This window comes from Lampetra planeri, chromosome 78, assembly GCF_965212315.1.
Source record: "Lampetra planeri chromosome 78, kcLamPlan1.2.h2, whole genome shotgun sequence".
Taxonomy (NCBI): domain Eukaryota; kingdom Metazoa; phylum Chordata; class Hyperoartia; order Petromyzontiformes; family Petromyzontidae; genus Lampetra; species Lampetra planeri.
Window position 1 is genome coordinate 2,980,859 of NC_136183.1, and position 17,402 is coordinate 2,998,260.

Consider the following 17,402-nt stretch of genomic DNA (forward strand, 5'->3'; position numbering starts at 1 on the left):
CATTGGAAGAGCGGGATATTAAGTAGCCTGTAGGGTGCGGAGGCTTGTACGTTCTGAGTGTAACGGGTGAGGGGACCGAATACCCCTCAGTGCATAGGGACTGTGTTCATAAGACGAATAAAAGTGTGTGCTACAAAAGACGTTGAAGAGTCCGTCTGTACAGCACTACATTGGTGTCAGAAGATGGAAACAAGACGAACGAACCGCACGCGAAGTCCCGACGATGCAAGCTCCGACTCACCCGTGGGTGCTGAGGGCGGCGCTGAAGACGCTGGCGTGTCTCCAGCCGTCCCACCACCAGCAGTGCAGCCGACCGCCGCGAACGACGGCACCCAGGCTGCTCACGCCCGTCTCGCCCAGCTGCTGCATGCTGCAGCAGCCATCCTGGAGCAACTTACCCTGGGGGCTGCGGGCGGAGAGGAACGGCTGACAGCGAACGTCTCCGCCATCGCAAACCCGGAAGAGGTCGTCTTTCCCGCCGATGGGTCACGGGGTTCCGCCGGAGGCGGAAGCCAAGTGCATGCTGGGACCTCCGGGGGCCAATCACGACACACCGCGTCATCAGAGAGCGACGCTGCCTCTGCAGGACCCTCCAGCAACACCGCGTCATCACGGCTGCGACGCCAAGCGATCGCCGCGTTTGGAGCCGAGTCCGACCTTGACGAAGACGACGACACAGCTGCTCTACAGCAACGACTGTCTGTCTTTCGCGAATTCTCGTCCACAGGGGGCGACTGGGCGCCATTTCAACGTCGCTTCCTCAGCCACCAGGAGATGGTGGGCTGGTCGGATGCACAAGCACTTCGTGCACTGCCAGCCACCTTGGACGATGACTCTCTCGCTGCACTCATCTCCATTCCCAAGCGACAAAGGGCGACACTACAAGCAGCACTTCAGCGGCTGTCTGATGTCTACGGACCTCCTTCCGCCACACGCCACCAGTTCTACGAGAGACGGTGCAAGCCAAGGGAGTCGCCATTGGTGTTCCGCACCGCGCTACTCGCTATGGCAAGAGCGGCTTACCCCCGCAAGGACGATGAGGCTATCGACGCACTCGTCCTACAGAAGCTGTTGGAGATGGCGAGGGGACTGCGCCTTGTCATCCAGGCTGTGGATGATGAAGATATGTGCTCACTGCGAGCTGCCCGGAGCATTCATGCTCACCTGATGCTCGACCAGGACGAGACCATCACCGCATCAGCTATGACAGTGGGGCCTGCCAGCAGGGACAACGCGCGCTCTCCAGATCGAGTCTTCTCGACGTTCAGCACAACGCTCCAGCGATCACCGGATCGCATCGGACGCCGCGACGACCGGGAGCGGGGACGGTCTTTCCCCTGCGGCGACGTGACGTGCTTCAACTGTGGCCGCCGAGGCCACGTTTCTTCCGACTGCCGTGCACCTCGCCGCCGCTTCTCCGGATCCCGAGACCGGGACTACAGAGCTTCCAGAGCGGCGCAGCATAACCAGGCGAGTCGCGCCACCCCTCACGCTCGGTCCTCATAAACACCACAACGCACCATTGACTTCGCTCGAAATACGGCGTATGACGCGAGGCGTTCGGGCGACTTTTCGCGACCACTACGACCCGGGCAGTGGTCTGAGCTGGCCCATAGAGTGGTTGTAGCGACGGCGGGTTCCTCGGTGGTTGTTGGTTCGATCGAGGGGGTAGAAGTGCGCGTGCTTGTCGATACTATCATCTCCGAGTTAATTTACAACATACTGCCCGTGCGATGTCGTTCATTGGAAAAGGTTTCCGTTCCGTTTTTTGCCGCAAATGGAAGTTCGCTAGGGATTCTCGGGCAAATTCGGGCGCAAATTGCCATTGGTGATATTAAATTGGCCGGCCCTGTTTTTGTATCTTCTTCCCTGGCGGTGCAATGCCTTCTGGGAACCGATTTTCTTGCCAAAATGCCCGTTAAAATCCTTATCGATCAGGGATGTATTGAACTTCCGTCGGGCCGGCGGATGGCATTTTAACCCGCAACCACGCATTCACGGACGGAAAATGCCTCCGTACAGGCTTTTGCGGCTTGCGCCGTACGCATTCCGCCAGGGGCACAAATGCTCGTACCCTTGCGGTTAAAGAGAACCGCTCACTCCCACCGCCTCAGTAAATGGCATTTTATTGGGACCCTCCAACAAAGCAGTTAAGAGCCTATCGTTGGTGGGCGCACAGACTCTTGTAGCAGGCGACAGGGAGCCATTTATGCAAGTTTTGAATGTCGGTTTGTCCGACACCGTCATTCCACAGGGGACAGTGCTCGCTCATGCGACAGTGGCGCCCCTGGGGACTGGGGTTGTTGGACACGTAGCGAACAGTCAGCAGCCTCGCCCTCATAACGTAGACGAGGGATGGATTGACGCTCTTTGCGCGGATGCCGGCGATTTATCCGTGTCACAGCAGAGTAAATTGCGAGCTCTTTTGCGGGAATTCTCGGATGTGTTCAGCAAATCACAATTTGATATTGGCTGCACCAAGCTGCTGCGTCACCACATTGACACTGGTGACGCTGCCCCTATCCGCCAAAACCCGTTTCGGCTCAGCCCTGCGGAGAAACAGCATGTTAAATGGGCAGTTGACGACATGCTGGCGGCTGATATCATTTCTCCTTCCAACAGCCCCTGGAGTGCTCCGATAGTGCTGGTCAAAAAGCACGATGGCAGTCTTCGATTCTGTGTAGATTTTCGGCACCTTAATAAAATATCCGTGGCTGACGCATATCCTCTTCCACGTATGGATGAGTCATTGGATGCTCTGGCAGGGGCGCGTTATTTTTCCACTTTGGACCTTCTGTCAGGGTTTTGGCAACTCCCCCTCGACGAAGCGTCAAAGCCAAAGACTGCTTTTCGGACACCACAGGGCCTTTTCGAGTTTAATAGATTGCCCATGGGGCTCCACTCGGCTCCAGCGACGTTTCAGAGGCTCATGGAACTGGTCCTCGCTGGGCTCCAGTGGGACTCATACCTTATCTATCTTGATGACGTTATCGTCTTTGGCCGCACGTTCAACGATCACATTGAACGGTTGCGCGCCGTTTTCGAGAAAATGCAAGCTGCGGACCTCAAATTCAAACCGCAGAAGTGCCACCTTCTGCGGGAGTCTGTGTGCTATCTAGGCCACATAGTCAGCCGCTCGGGTATTTCCACAGACCCTGAAAAGACTAAATGTGTCAGCCAATGGCCTACCCCCACCTCTGCTGGGGATGTTCGCAGTTTTATCGGGTTCTCGTCGTACTACCGACGCTTTGTAGCTGGTTTCGCTACAATCGCCAAGCCACTACACGCTCTTACAGCGAAAGGGCTGAAATTTCATTGGAGAGACATGGAACAGGCCGCATTTGACTCCTTACGGAACGCTCTTGTAGCAGCACCGCCCCTGGCTTACCCCGATTTCGCAAAGCCGTTTATTCTGGACACAGATGCCAGTAACACCGGGATCGGCGGGGTGCTGTCCCAAATCGTTGATGGCGTTGAGAGGGTGGTTGCCTATGGAAGCAGGGTTTTGCCCCCTGCAGAGCAACGTTATTGTGTAACCCGACGCGAGCTGCTGGCCATTGTTTACTTTATACAACAATACAGGCCATACCTGTACGGTCAACAGTTTACCGTGCGCTCCGATCACTCTGCGTTACAATACGCTTTGCGCATTGACCAACCGTCTGGCCAGCTCTCCCGATGGCTTGAAGTCCTCCAGGACTACAATTTTATGGTGATTTACCGTAAGGGTACACAGCACAGTAATGCGGACGCGCTATCTCGCCTCCCGTCAGAACAATGCGCCTGTTTCACGGGTTCTGGCCGGTGCAAACCGCAAATAATATGCCCGGTTGCACCTCCTGAAACGGTTTCTGCTGCCCTTCCTTCCGATCCTGCGCCGGGTGCGGACCACGAAAATCCGCCAGCAAGTGACGACTTGCTGGGGATAACGTTGGACGAATGGGGTCAGCACCAAATGAACGATGCGTCATTGTTGCCTTTGCGTCGTCGCGCATGTGATTCGTCCGCACGTTCAAGTAAATCGAACTCTTTTGCCATGCGCCGCGGTCTGCTCATGCATTGGGATGCTGATTCTTGCCAGTAAAAGATTGTTGTGCCATCGGCTTTGCGGTGTTCAGCTGTGTGCGTGGCACACGAGCGTTTGTCGCACCTGGGTGTGCATAAAACCATTGGGTTGCTAGGATTACAATTTTACTGGCCGGGCATGCTTCGCGATGTAACTGATATTTTAACGGGCTGCACCCAATGTGCGCAACGTAAACCTCCAGCGAAGCCGGCATGCCCACCGCTGCAGCCCATCACGGTATCCCGTGTGAACGAGCTGGTTGCTCTCGACATTTTGGGGCCTTTCCCTACAACGCCTCATGGTAACAAGTACCTTCTGGTTGGGGTGGAGTATTTTACACGGTGGCCTATGGCCTGGGCCCTCCCCAACCAGTCGGCAGCAGCCGTGGTGGACGCCTTTGTTCAAGGCTATGTGCTGGACAAGGGCGCTCCAGAACGGTTGCTGACCGATCAGGGAAGAAATTTTTCAAGTACCCTGCTGAGTGAGGTATGCCGCCTGTTGGGCACTAAGAAGGTGCGCCCTTCGCCCTATCACCCCCAAACAGATGGCATGGTGGAGCGGTTGCATAGAACCCTCACCTCTATGCTATGCCATCAGGTTGACGAATCTCACGTAGACTGGGACCTGCAGATCCCAGGGGTCCTCGCTGCTTACCGCATGGCGCCACATTCAGCGACAGGGTTCTCCCCATTTTTCCTAATGTATGGCAGGGAGGCCATTCCCCCCGCTGACGTACGGCTTGGGATAGAGCAGCTTCCACGGTCATCGAAGCTCACTGACCATTTGCGGTTCAACCTACAAAAGCTGTCTGAGGCTCGTGATGCGGCGATCGAAAATTCCGCCTCCCGCCAGCGGACTAATTCAAGGTTGCAAGCCTCTCACACGTCCGTGCATCAGTGGGCTCCAGGTGATATGGCGTGGCTTCATTTCCCCCAGGTGCCGGTGTCCACATCGGCTAAACTCCTTAAACCATGGCGGGGTCCGGTTGAGGTGGTCCAGGTAATGCGCCCTCAATGTGTTAAAATCCGTTGGGGACGACGTCGCTGGTTCGTGCACCCCTCTCGTCTGAAGCCATTTGTTGCTCCGCGCGGCTCTGCGTCACACTCAAAACACGAGGGCCGAGCGTGTGATATGCCCAACGAGCAGGATGTCGCCCCGTTAGTACCTAACCCACAGCGCAGACGTGTCATTCCTCCCGCAGATGATGCGGGACTGAGGGAGCCGGGCGAGCCACGAGTCTCTGCAAAAAGGCCTCTGGGCCCACCCAACATGTTTGCCAGGATGCCCGACCCACCTAACATGTTTGCCAGGATGCCTGACCCGTCTACACCAAGAGTCTCTGCAAAGGGACCTTCTGACCCACCCAACATGTTTGCCAGAATGCCTGACCCGCCCAACATGTTTCCCAGGCTGCCCGACCCGTCTGCTCCAAGGGTCTCCGCAGAGAGGCCTCCTGCCCCTGCTGACATTTTTGCCAGGATGTCTGGTCAGCCTGCAGCCCGAAAAAGGGCACCCATTCCCTACGACGGGCCCGCGAAATACACACGGGCTAGATCGCGTCGGTTTTCTTGATTGCCCATTTTTTTTTTTTGCGGCAGCTGAATGCTGCATGCGTTGTGCGTCGTGAATGTCGTTATTTGTGATTGGTTCTGACCAGGTACATATGTTGCGTTGTTGATGGGGGGGGTATTTATAGTGGGTGTTCCTGTTCTTGTTGGGTGTTCTTGTTCTGGTTGGTTGTGGCACACACACTTTGATTCATTGATGGGGATTTTCTGCTTGTAACAGCCGGGACGGCTGAGGCTTCCGAAGGGGAAGGTGATGTAGTAGAGTTACCCACTCCATGTTCACAAACTGGGAGAGCTAATCGTTGACAAGGTTTTCCCGCTCAAACTAACGGTCAGGGTCTCACAAGTTGTGAGAGCTGACCGTAAACAAGGTTTTCCCGCGCAACCGAACGGTCAGGGTCAGATAGGGTGAATTGGGATCCTAAAGCAGATTGGTAACGACCAATCACAGGGTTCCACAAGGTGGCCGGGGATTGGACAACCCGGCCATGAACAAGTATAAAGCCAGAGCGCTCAGAGCTCTCGGGGAGTTCGACTACACGAAGACCCAAGACGGCGGAAGAAGCCTAGGACCCTGGACCAAGCCCTCCAGCCCTTATAAGGGCTAGGGTTCAGAGTAACCAGTGGTCGGGGAGACATCCCTTAGGTCCAGTCAGAGGACATTGGAAGAGCGGGATATTAAGTAGCCTGTAGGGTGCGGAGGCTTGTACGTTCTGAGTGTAACGGGTGAGGGGACCGAATACCCCTCAGTGCATAGGGACTGTGTTCATAAGACGAATAAAAGTGTGTGCTACAAAAGACGTTGAAGAGTCCGTCTGTACAACACTACAGAGGGATCAATGGAATAGGAATCTTAATGAACTTAAACTCTAACCCCGCTCTCTGACGTCACCACTGCATTACCTCATCGGCGTGATGGGGGGGTGTACTCCGCTAGTGACGTCATGCTGCCGCGTGACGTCACGAGACACCAGGAAGCTGCCGATCATCGCCCGCGCTCACTGAGATCCGAGGTGAGAAGTTCACATCGTGGTGGTTGTTGTTGTTGTTGTGGTGGTTGTTGTTGTTGTTTACCCAGGTAGAGCCTCGCTCCTCTCGTAGGGATATCAATTGAGTAGCAGCGAGGATGGAATCGATGTCCAGGTTGGAACATTACAACGCGGGGCCTAGCCATGAGGGTGCCTTGTCTCCTGCCCTCGCCTGATCGCATTTGCTTTAATTCTCTGCTGAAGTTTAATTTGTCTTCATCTGGCTCACTACTTTGAATTTTTTTTTCTTTTAAATATTTCTACAGTTTTTTTGCTCTTACCAGGCCAAGCCCACTTCAGCTGCTATACCGCTCTTGTTTTCAGAAGCGACCTGCCCACAACAAAGTGGCTTATCAACGTGTGGAAATGTCTGTCGGTAAAATACTCTAAACGCGTGGTGATGTTGACTCTTAATGTGGAGGGACAAACCGGAGGAAAATCCACGCGACCACGGGGAGAGAGAGAGACACGCAAACTCCAAATATACAGGAGGGGTCGCGATCGAACCCACCACCTCCTGTAAACCAGGTGAGGCAGTTAACATCTCCCAGCCACCATGGTGCACACTCGAGTACATTACAACAATGAGTCTCAGCACTCTAATTCAGGAGCGTTCTGCCGAGTTGGTTTTGCTGATGCACCCTTTAGACCGATGAACAACTATTTTTATGATAATTGTTTTTTTACTCTTTTATCTGGCAACAAAACTGACACCTTTTTTACGAGGAGTCATGTTTGCATAGACCACAATACCTGCAGTCCTAATGCAAACAAAAAACATAACTCTGATAATGTATGCACTGTCCTTGAAGTTGATTGGTCCACACCCGAGACAGCTTTCCTTAGAGCCTAGTTTCTCTCTGATGGTACATTGTCTTTGAGTTGTGCGCCTTTTGGCGTCATCTGGTCCAACACCATGTGAGACTAGGCTCTAAGGAAAGCTGTCTCGGGTGTGGACCAATCAACTTCAAGGACAGTGCATACATTATCAGAGTTATGTTTTTTGTTTTCATTATGACTGCAGGTATTGTGGTCTAGGCAAACATGACTCAAAAAAAGGTGTCAGTTTTGTTGCCAGATAAAAGGGTAAAAAAAACAATGATGATATTTTTTACTGGCAAATGAGGTTCTAATGGTGTAAACTATTTTTATATTACCAACCAAGGCTCACAGAGCTGTTCGATCTTTTGTCAGAAGCCACCTGGCCATAGATGATAGCTCAACGAAATGGCTTATCACGTGGAAGATTATAGCAGCCGAATAATCTAAATGCATGTTACTAAATGTGGAGGGAAAAAATCGAAGTACCCTAAGAAAAACAAATACTGTGAGTGAGTACTCATTTGTGTTCGTGTACTCCACAAGCGTACTCTACGTGCGTGAGTGTACTCTGCGTGCTTGAGATTACCCCGTGTGTGCGAGTGTACTCCGTGTGTTAGAGTACTCTGTGAGTGTACCCCGTGTGTGTCGTGTGGGGAGCGGTCGTGTTGCGCCGTGACGTCACCCTCAGTCGGCTCCTCCCCCTCTGTCTGGCGGGTGACGTCACCAAGAGCAGACCGGAGAGAAGAGTTGGGGACAGCAGCTGAGAGGTGCGCTTGGGGCGGGTGCTTGAGAGTGAGTCACGCGTGTAGAGTGTGTACAGGGAGAGGGAGTCAGTGTGTTCATTGTACAGTTAAACCTTGGATTGCGAGTAACAACTTGGTCTGCGAGTGTTTTGCAAGACGAGCAATTTTTTTAAAATAAATAATAATTTGATAAACGAGCGATGTCTTGCAAAACGAGCAGTACGTACAGTATACACCATTGGCTCAGTATACACAACTGAGCCAATTGTTCTTCTCTCTCTCTCGCTGCGGGATTGTGGGTGATCATCTCCCATGCTCGGTCTCGGTCAGCGTGCCTCACTCGTATAGTCAACATCCGTGCGAGCGTATACTGTTTACTACAGTATAGTGCTGTGACCACGTGTGTGTGCGTAAAGCATTTTATTATTTTGTGTCCAAGTGTAGTGACTGTTCTTTAGTAACTGTACTGCAAGTGAAATTCGTCCTACACAATAACCCTCCTCCTCTCCTCTTTCGTCTCCCTCACACCAGCCACGATTAAATGTAATTAATAAATTTGATTACTTTATATTGAATAAAAATATAAAAAGGTATTTTGTATTAATCATTTTAGATGAATACAGTATTTTTGGGTTGTGGAACGAATCATCTGAGTTTCCATGATTTCTTATGGGGAAATTCGCTTTGATATACGAGTGCTTTGGATTACGAGCACGTTTCCGGAACGAATTATGCTCGCAATGTAAGGTTTCACTGTAATTTGTTTGTGTGTGATATATTGTACTAGGGTGACAATATGTTAACTACCTCACATGGTATGCAGAATGTCGTTGGTTCGATTCCAACCCTGACGCATTTATAATTGCAGTTTACATTTTTTATTTTTTCTCTCTCTCCCCGTAGTGGCATTGCTTTTTCTCCACATTTAGAAACATGAATTTTGAGAATTTTGCTGCAAAACATTTCCATATTATAAGCCACTAAGTTGAGCTATTATTTGTGTCCAGGTCGATTCTGAAAAAGCTATGCAGCTCAGTGGGCCTCACCTGGTAAAATAGTAATAGTGTACTGTGTTTGAGGGTTTTCCAATTTAATTTCTTATTTAGCAGTTAAAGATTATGTTTCAGGAGGGTCCTGCATTGGACTGTTTGACCACCACCAAATATGTTTTGAGTTTAGGTTTGGGAGAAAAACGGAAAACCCAGTGGAACACCAATGCCAACGGTGACGCCCGACGCCAGGATAGCGGCCACGGGCTCGAAGCGAGAGCAAACCCGGCTCTTGTCCCAAGAAAGGAATCCGCTCCCCGCTGCCCTCCACGGTGGCGCATTGCCGGCGGGGCTGCACGCTGAGCCCCAACTTTTCCAGGAGGTCGGTACCTGCAATACACTCGTGGCATAACACGTTCGACACATATAACTCCTGGTTACACACCTGGTGTCCGAGGCGACCCTTAAGGGTGACCCTCCCCAGCAGTCCCATCCCAGTTTCACTTGCAGTGTGCAGCGCACGATCCGAGGCCTGTAGGCGGCTCACGTCAACCCCGACCACGCTGCAGTGTGTTGCACTCACGAGTGACGTTTCCACCCCCCGTGTCCAGCAGAATCCGGATACGCCGCCTGTTCACCTGCCCTTCCACGAGCGACGTGGCCCCCATTATTCCTGCCACCAGCTCCCGCAGCCAGTCACCCGCAGTCGCCGCATTCTGAGGTGTTGTTGTCGGCATCTGCGTGGGGGTCAATCGCTCACCATTATCATGACAGTTTATTTGTGTTGGGACCACGTCGATTGCACCCCTCTGTGGTTCCCTCTTTAGGGAGGCCTTGGTGTTTAACCCTGGTGCTTCTCTCGCGCGGGCGATCTGGGGACAGTCTCTCACGAGATGCCCCCATTGGTTGCATAGATAGCACGCACGGGGAAGGGCGGTGTCTCCATAAGAGGCCCCTTGCCCACTCCCCCTTACCCTCCCAGTGCGCATTTGTTCGAGTTCTGCCTCTTATTGAGATACTCGCCTGGTTAGCCCCCCGACCATGGAGCGTAGCCCTCCCACCTCGGATTGGACTATCTCCGCTGTGGACTGCAGCTTGGTCACATTCAGGTGTACTTGGGTCACCTCCCCGCATACTTGGGTTACCTCCTCGCGTACTTGGGTCTCATGGCCTGTGATATCTCCTATGCCGGTCTGTATCCCTGCCACCCATCCTGGGGTTGTTTCACGGGGTCCTGGAGGCTCCCTCGCCCCCCCCCTCACCTCCTCCTCTGGAAGACGACTTGCAATGGTGCTATCCCGTCCCAGCCGTTGGAATTCCGCACGCTCGCGAGTAAATCCCTCACACACACACGTGCGCTTGCTCGGCAAGGGTGTTAGATGGGGGATATGGGCAGTTCGCATCTGGCTGTCACCCCGTTGTGCTTGTCAGATACTGCTGAACTTTCTCGGTGGCGAGGTCATCGATGATCTCGGCAGTGTATCCCAGGCGTGCGCTCTGTGTTAGCAAGCGTGATTTATTTTGGTGCGCTCTCACTGAGATCCGAAGTGAGAAGTTCACATCGTGGTTATTGTTGTCGTGGTGGTAGTTGTTGTTTACCCAGGTAGAGCCTCGATCCTTCTCTGTCTTGTAGGGAGGCCGCTTTGGATTGCACCACTCTTCGATTTCACATTAACATGCTAATTTATTACATTAACATCACTAGCCCCTGGCCACTTCTTTATGACCCTTGGGCTACACCCATTTCAAACCTTTTACAACAGTCTGCCTCAGCAGCAGACCATGCATTTTCTATCAGAGTGGTTTTTTTGCATTCTGACCACAAGTATTGTGGTTAATGCACACATGATTCCTTGTAAAAGGTTTCAGTTTGGTGTTTTAACATCTTAACACCTGTTTTGTTGCCAGAAAAACGGGGAAAACCTATTATCATATTTTGGTACTGGCAAAGGTTCCATGATGAAATATTGCAGTATATTAGAGGTGAGCCGTGCGTGTGCAGAGAGGACAGTAAGGAGCCGGAAGTGAATGACTTTTGTGGCAAAAATGCAGGCCTGATAATATGTAAGGATAATGTGGTAAATGAGAAAAAATATAGCAGCAGCGGGGTGTTGGAGTGTGCAGGTGTTACAGGTGTTGAAGGTGAACAGGTAAGCAAAAAATTTGTGAAAAACATAATAACTTACCCTTGAGTATGCATGGAATTTTTGATGTGTGTATGTTTCATAGTGTTGGCGCAATTTGGTTCTCAAAAAAACACAGAAAGTCGGCTTTATTTATATACATTATACTCATCTTGGAATGTTTTGTATACTGTTTCTCCACATTTATTTCAGTAATTTAGTTTATTGGGAATACAGTACAGTACTTATTTCAATTGTGATGTATATTTTATATGCCGTTTACCTAACCCCATTATTTAGGTAAGGCTTAAATATGAAATATCGGCACTTTCCAAGAATGTAACCTCCGCGCTATTCAAGGGGCTGCTGTATTTTCTGTCCATCAGCTATAGCACAGGAGTACGGATTTTCATCAGAAACTAGATCTCTGCTTTCTTGGTGTAATTACGGCCTATAGTACCATAAAGAGGCTTGGGGTTTTGGATTATTTTTTGTTTTCGATATCTCTGCCTCTGCTCACATTCGTTGAGGATTTTAAGATTTTTTTGGCTGGCCCATCTAAAGCTGCGTGACCAGGAGTCGGATCCCTTTCCTGTTCAATTTGGCTTGTGGCCGAAATTCCCCCTGGCCGCATGCATTACATTACGTAGCATTTTCAAATAATGATGTATTTTGAGAAGCTCACAATGGCCCTATAAAAAATGCATTTCATACAGTAACAATGATACGCTATTCGATGCCTGGTTATAGTCAAGGGATTGTCCCCTGCTGGTCAACCATGTTACGCATTTTGATGATCTGGTCATGGCTACTCAATGATATTGAGTTGGAGAATCGTGTTCTGTACCTGGAGAATTCCATGACGAAATGGGGCCTTGCATATGTTTTACAAAAAGATCACCTCCCTGGGAAAATCTTGACTTAAAGCTTTCGTAACTGCAGGAATTCATATTCTTTGGGTCTTTCGGTTAAGTGATGTGACTTTATCGAAAGACCCAAAGAACACCTCCCTGGGAATGTAATGTCATACAACACTGCACCTGCTCAGCTCCCCATGAATAATCAGGTCGTTCTACACGTGGTGAAGGAGCTCCTATACCTGGTTAATGTGTTCACGACCAGCTCTGGTTTGGCATCCAAAGTCTCACTTCAAATTAGTCTAGCAGCATTCTTTCACAAAGCTGTGAGTGTCCGTCGCCAAGGTCTAGTCCATTGCAAAGGTCTCGTCAAAAAAACAGGCAATAGTCTACATTATAGACTGTCAATACACTAACCGAGGTTAAGAACCAGGCTACAGTCTACATTAGTCGTTTTTTTTCTTCTATTCACTTTATTTGTATTATTATTTTCTATCTACGTGACGAAATAACCAAAGAATATGAAGTTTTAAGTCAAGATTTTCCCAGGGAGGTGATCTTTTTGTAGAACATATGCAAGGCCCCATTTCGTCATGGAATTAAACAGGTACAGAACAAGATTTTATAAGAATGGAAACAGTCAGGAAATTAACACTGCACATATGCAGCTGAAGTTAGATCTGTTCATCCTCGCATTCAAGCTCATCTGAGCCTGGCTTCACACCTCTAAGTTGCAAATGAACATTAATTTATACATTTCTGCATAATACAACCAATATTCTTTTCAACAGCCCTTGCTATGTTAGCTAATTTTTCTTAAATAAATATTCCTGTCGTAGCTAGACAAACCGAAATTGTGTGCTTGGAGTTTTTGGTAAACATTCATTTTGAAGACACTAGGGTGTCCAGGCATATTTATGACCATTGGCCCTCTCATTGTGTGCCTTAACAGCCTGCGTGATGATTTGGGGAATTATTTTCACTATATCATGAATATATGAATAAGTATAGATGTGTAAGTCATGTGTGACTGTGTATATGTGCATTCCTCTGTGCCTTGATACTGACGTAGATGGTGTGGCTATGTTTTTCTGTCTGCAGCTGATGCTTCCTCTGACTCTTCCTCAGCAGAATTGGTCTGATGGAGCAAAGGGACTCGGCGCAGCTCGGTACAAGAAGGAAACAATGCGACCAGCATGCAAACAGCAAGGATCGTAGGGGAGTTTGACACAGCACCAGAGAACTCACACAGGAGAGAAACCATTCAAGTGTACTGTGTGTGAGAAAGCATTTGCAAAGTCATCACATCTTCAGAGTCACCAGAGAACGCACACAGGAGAAAAACCATTCAGGTGCAGTTTGTGTGTAAAGGTATTTTCAGGTTCATCTCCTCTGAAACGACACCAGATAACACACAGGGGAGAGAAACCCTTCAGTTGCACCATGTGTGAGAAGGCATTTACAGAGTCATCACATCTTAAAAAACACCAGAGAAGGCACACAGGGGAGAAACCTTTCAAGTGCACTGTGTGTGAGAAGGCATTTGCAAAGTCATCAAATCTTCAGAGTCACCAGAGAACGCACACAGGAGATAAACCCTTCAAGTGCACTATGTGTGAGAAGGCATTTACAGATTCATCACATTTAAAAAAACACCAGAGAACGCACACGGGAGCTAAACTCTTCAAGTGCACTCTGTGTGAGAAGGCATTTGCACAGTCATCACATCTAAAAACACACCAGAGAATGCACACAGGGGAGAAACCCTTCAAGTGCACTGTGTGTGGAAGCGCATTTGCAACGTTATCAAATCTTCAGAGCCACCAGAGAACACACACAGGAGATAAACCCTTCAAGTGCATTGTGTGTGAGAAGGCATTTGCACAGTGATCACATCTAAAAACACACCAGAGAACGCACACAGGAGAGAACCCCTTCAAATGCACTGTGTGTGAGAAGGCATTTGCAACGTTATCAAATCTTCAAAGACACCAGAAAACGCACACAAGAGCTAAACCCTTCAAGTGCACTATGTGTGAGAAGGCATTTGCACAGTCATCGCATCTAAAAACACACCAGAGAATGCACACAGGAGAGAAACCCTTCAAGTGCACTGTGTGTGAGAAGGCATTTACAGAGTCATCACGTGTTTACGACCACGAAAGAACACACACAGGACAGAAACCCTTCAAGTGCACTCTGTGTGAGAAGGCATTTGCAATGTCATCAAATCTTCAGAGTCACCAGAGAACACACACAGGAGAAAAACCTTTCAAGTGCACTATGTGTGAGAAGGCATTTACAGAGTCATCACGTCTTCACGACCACGAAAGAACACACACAGGAGAGAAACCCTTCAAGTGCACTGTGTGTGGAAGCGCATTTGCACATTCATCAAATCTTAAAAGACACCGGAGAATACACACAGGAGAGAAACCCTGCAAGTGCACTATGTGTGGGAAGGCATTTGCAAAGTCATCAAATCTTCATAATTACCAGAGAAAGCACACAAGGGAGAAACCCTTCAAGTGCACTGTGTGTAGGAAGGCATTTGCACGGTCATCACATCTTCAAAGACTCCAGAGAACACACAGGCATCAGAAGATCCCCAAGGAGCGGAGTCTGAAATCGGCTTGTGTAAGTCCTAGTGCTGCAATGAGCCCATCCCTGCTGAAAAAAGAACCAGAATTTAATTCCAGCTTGGACGCAATAAAATGTATCAAGGTGGATTTTGAAGATGTGAAATGTGAAGAAGTGATTGTGAAGAGCGAAGAAGCGATGGTAAAATGTGAAGATGAAGATTCAACTCCAAAATCGGACCTTCACATCGATGGAGGCAACGTGAAGCAGGAGGAGAATTCTGACTGTGAGGCAGAGCGAGGCAACTCCCAGGAGTTTGTGGAAGTGGAGGTGTGGGTGGACTTCTTAGACAATACAAAGTCAAATGGAGACCCGGTAGATGTGTAAGCTTGATACAATGAAGCTCCAATAGATTCACCTTTGTCACAGGCCTTTTATTAAAATAACGTCAAGTTGCACACTCAATTCCTAGGTTCAACCTGCAGAGTAAGAGCAGCCAGTATTTGCGGACCTGTGGGTTGGGTAGATCTCTAACCAGGAGCCAGAGCCAATAAGCTCCCAAGCATTTTCTATGTTATACTATGTTATAATAATTTTAGCATTTATATGGTGCTTGCTTAATCGCCTCAGCAACTCAGTTTTTCCGTATCATCTCATCACAAACACTCGTAGAGCATGTTGTATATATGCCTTTTCCATAAAATTACATTGAGTGATTTTTTTCTACTGTTTTGTAATAATTTTGGTCGTGATGTAGTGCTGTGGCATGGAAAGGGTGAATCACACCCCCCTGCCTCCTGCCTTGCCACGCAAAAGACAGCTGGAGGATAATTACTCACAAGCCTCTTTGGGAAGTCATAAAATGTGATAAAAAATGGCAAACCCAAGGGGGGAGGGCTAATGACATTCTGCGGGAAATCCCCAGTTGACTTCAAGAGAAGGCTGCCATAAAGGAAAAACCCCACAATAAAACAAAAGACGAAAACAGCAGGGGTCATGAACCTCCCTTGGACAGCGAAATTCACCCAAGGGCAGTTAATCATTACGAGTTAACTGGGGTTTTTAAAAATACAACAGTAAGGTTTGAAGCTTAGCTATATCTTCAACCTCAGGATATCAAAATATAACTTGAGAATAAGAAGCACGGATCCCTGGCAATACAGACTGGGAACAAATGTTAATTAAACCCACGTAATATCCTTGGTAACAACTATGGTATACCACAAATTTTGGTTAAGCATGAACCAAGTAATTATGAAAGTATTAGACCTAGGGTCATTCAGAAGAGAATGCGAAATATGTCATTCACACACGACCAAGATAATATGTATTCCACGGGATCAGAGCCTCGCCAACCGCCTTTGTCTTCCAGTAGCTAACACAGTACATGGTCAGTTTAACACGTAGGCTTTCGCGACCAATATTAGTCAAATGTGTCGTAACCCTCCACCACCCTACACTGCCAAACAGTAAAAAATGTGTCGTGTTTACCAAGACAAATAGTTCACTACTTTAGCCCACTGGTGTGTTGAAGAGTGATTCCACATCATTTAAAATTTTGAGTATAACGTTTCGCTGGTAATTACATGCAACATCATTGGGCAATTTGCCAGAATGGTGAGGCCCTCCACTCGCTCCCGGTCTTAAATGGAGCAACAGCTCAATCTGGTGCAGTGATTGGAGGCGGAGACGGGGAGGGTATTGTAATTATATAATTGACTAGCTTTACTACCCGGATTCGTCCGTGACTTAAATTCACCACGCCTGGCCGCCTTTGTCTCCCCAGTGGTGATGTTCACACACCATACCAGTTACTCGTTTGAGGCTGAGTCGACCTAGGGGAGGCCCAGGACCGGTTCAAATAATCGTCACCGGTAGTGGCCGTGAGCGGGAATTTAACTCTGGTCGCCGGGTTCGTAGCGCAGCGGGCTAACCACTACACTACAATGCGTTACGCTTCCACATGCGCGGGTCACATGACAGATTTGACGTCACAGCTCACCGTGCAAAAAATATATGCTCCCCCCCCCCCCCCAAAACAAAAGTGTGTACAGTCTGGAAAGTACCCACATGGCAAGTTTGTTGCATGTCGGGAAGTACGCTAAACATATTGAACAGACACATTATCACAACTTTGCCTTTTATGTGTAATGAGTTCCGGAGACACTTGTGGAGGTAACTTCATTATTACGATACCACACTCCAACAGTCCTCTGTTACAGCCTAGGGGCACATCCTAGGGACACAGCCTAGCGACACAGCCTAGGGACACAGCCTACTCTGGCTACGCTCTCGGGTCCTCCGGCTACAATTACCCTAGGGGAGGCTACCTGACCCGACCCAGCCAAGGTGCGGGTCTCGACTCTGGCTTCCTCGGAACTCGGCCTTACAAGGACGTAGAGCCGGGAGTCCCAGAGTGCCACCACTGGCCCGCACCGTGTTCCGGCCCTTACAAGGACAATCGGGGCGAGGGGGCCCAGGGTCCTAAGCTGGCTGGTCTTGGGTCTTGAGCTGCGACTGGTCCCGATCGGCTGGGGAGGTCCCCTTTAATGCCCCTTTGCCCATCGAGGGGTGGCGTTGCGTGGGATCGTAGATCCCCTGCAGCCCCCCCCCCCCTTTGGCGGTA

General features: G+C 49.4%; 1 pseudogene across 1 annotated transcript in view; it reads left to right on the forward strand.

Annotated features, from left to right (window-relative positions):
- Nucleotides 1-15,486, forward strand: part of LOC144738235 (uncharacterized) — a 58,371-nt pseudogene extending 42,885 nt beyond the window's left edge. The window contains exons 6-7 of the transcript XR_013589189.1: nucleotides 256-1,470; nucleotides 13,415-15,486. The product of XR_013589189.1 is annotated as an uncharacterized LOC144738235 (transcript). The remainder of the gene's footprint in view (nucleotides 1-255; nucleotides 1,471-13,414) is intronic.
- The last annotated feature ends 1,916 nt before the right edge of the window (nucleotides 15,487-17,402 follow it).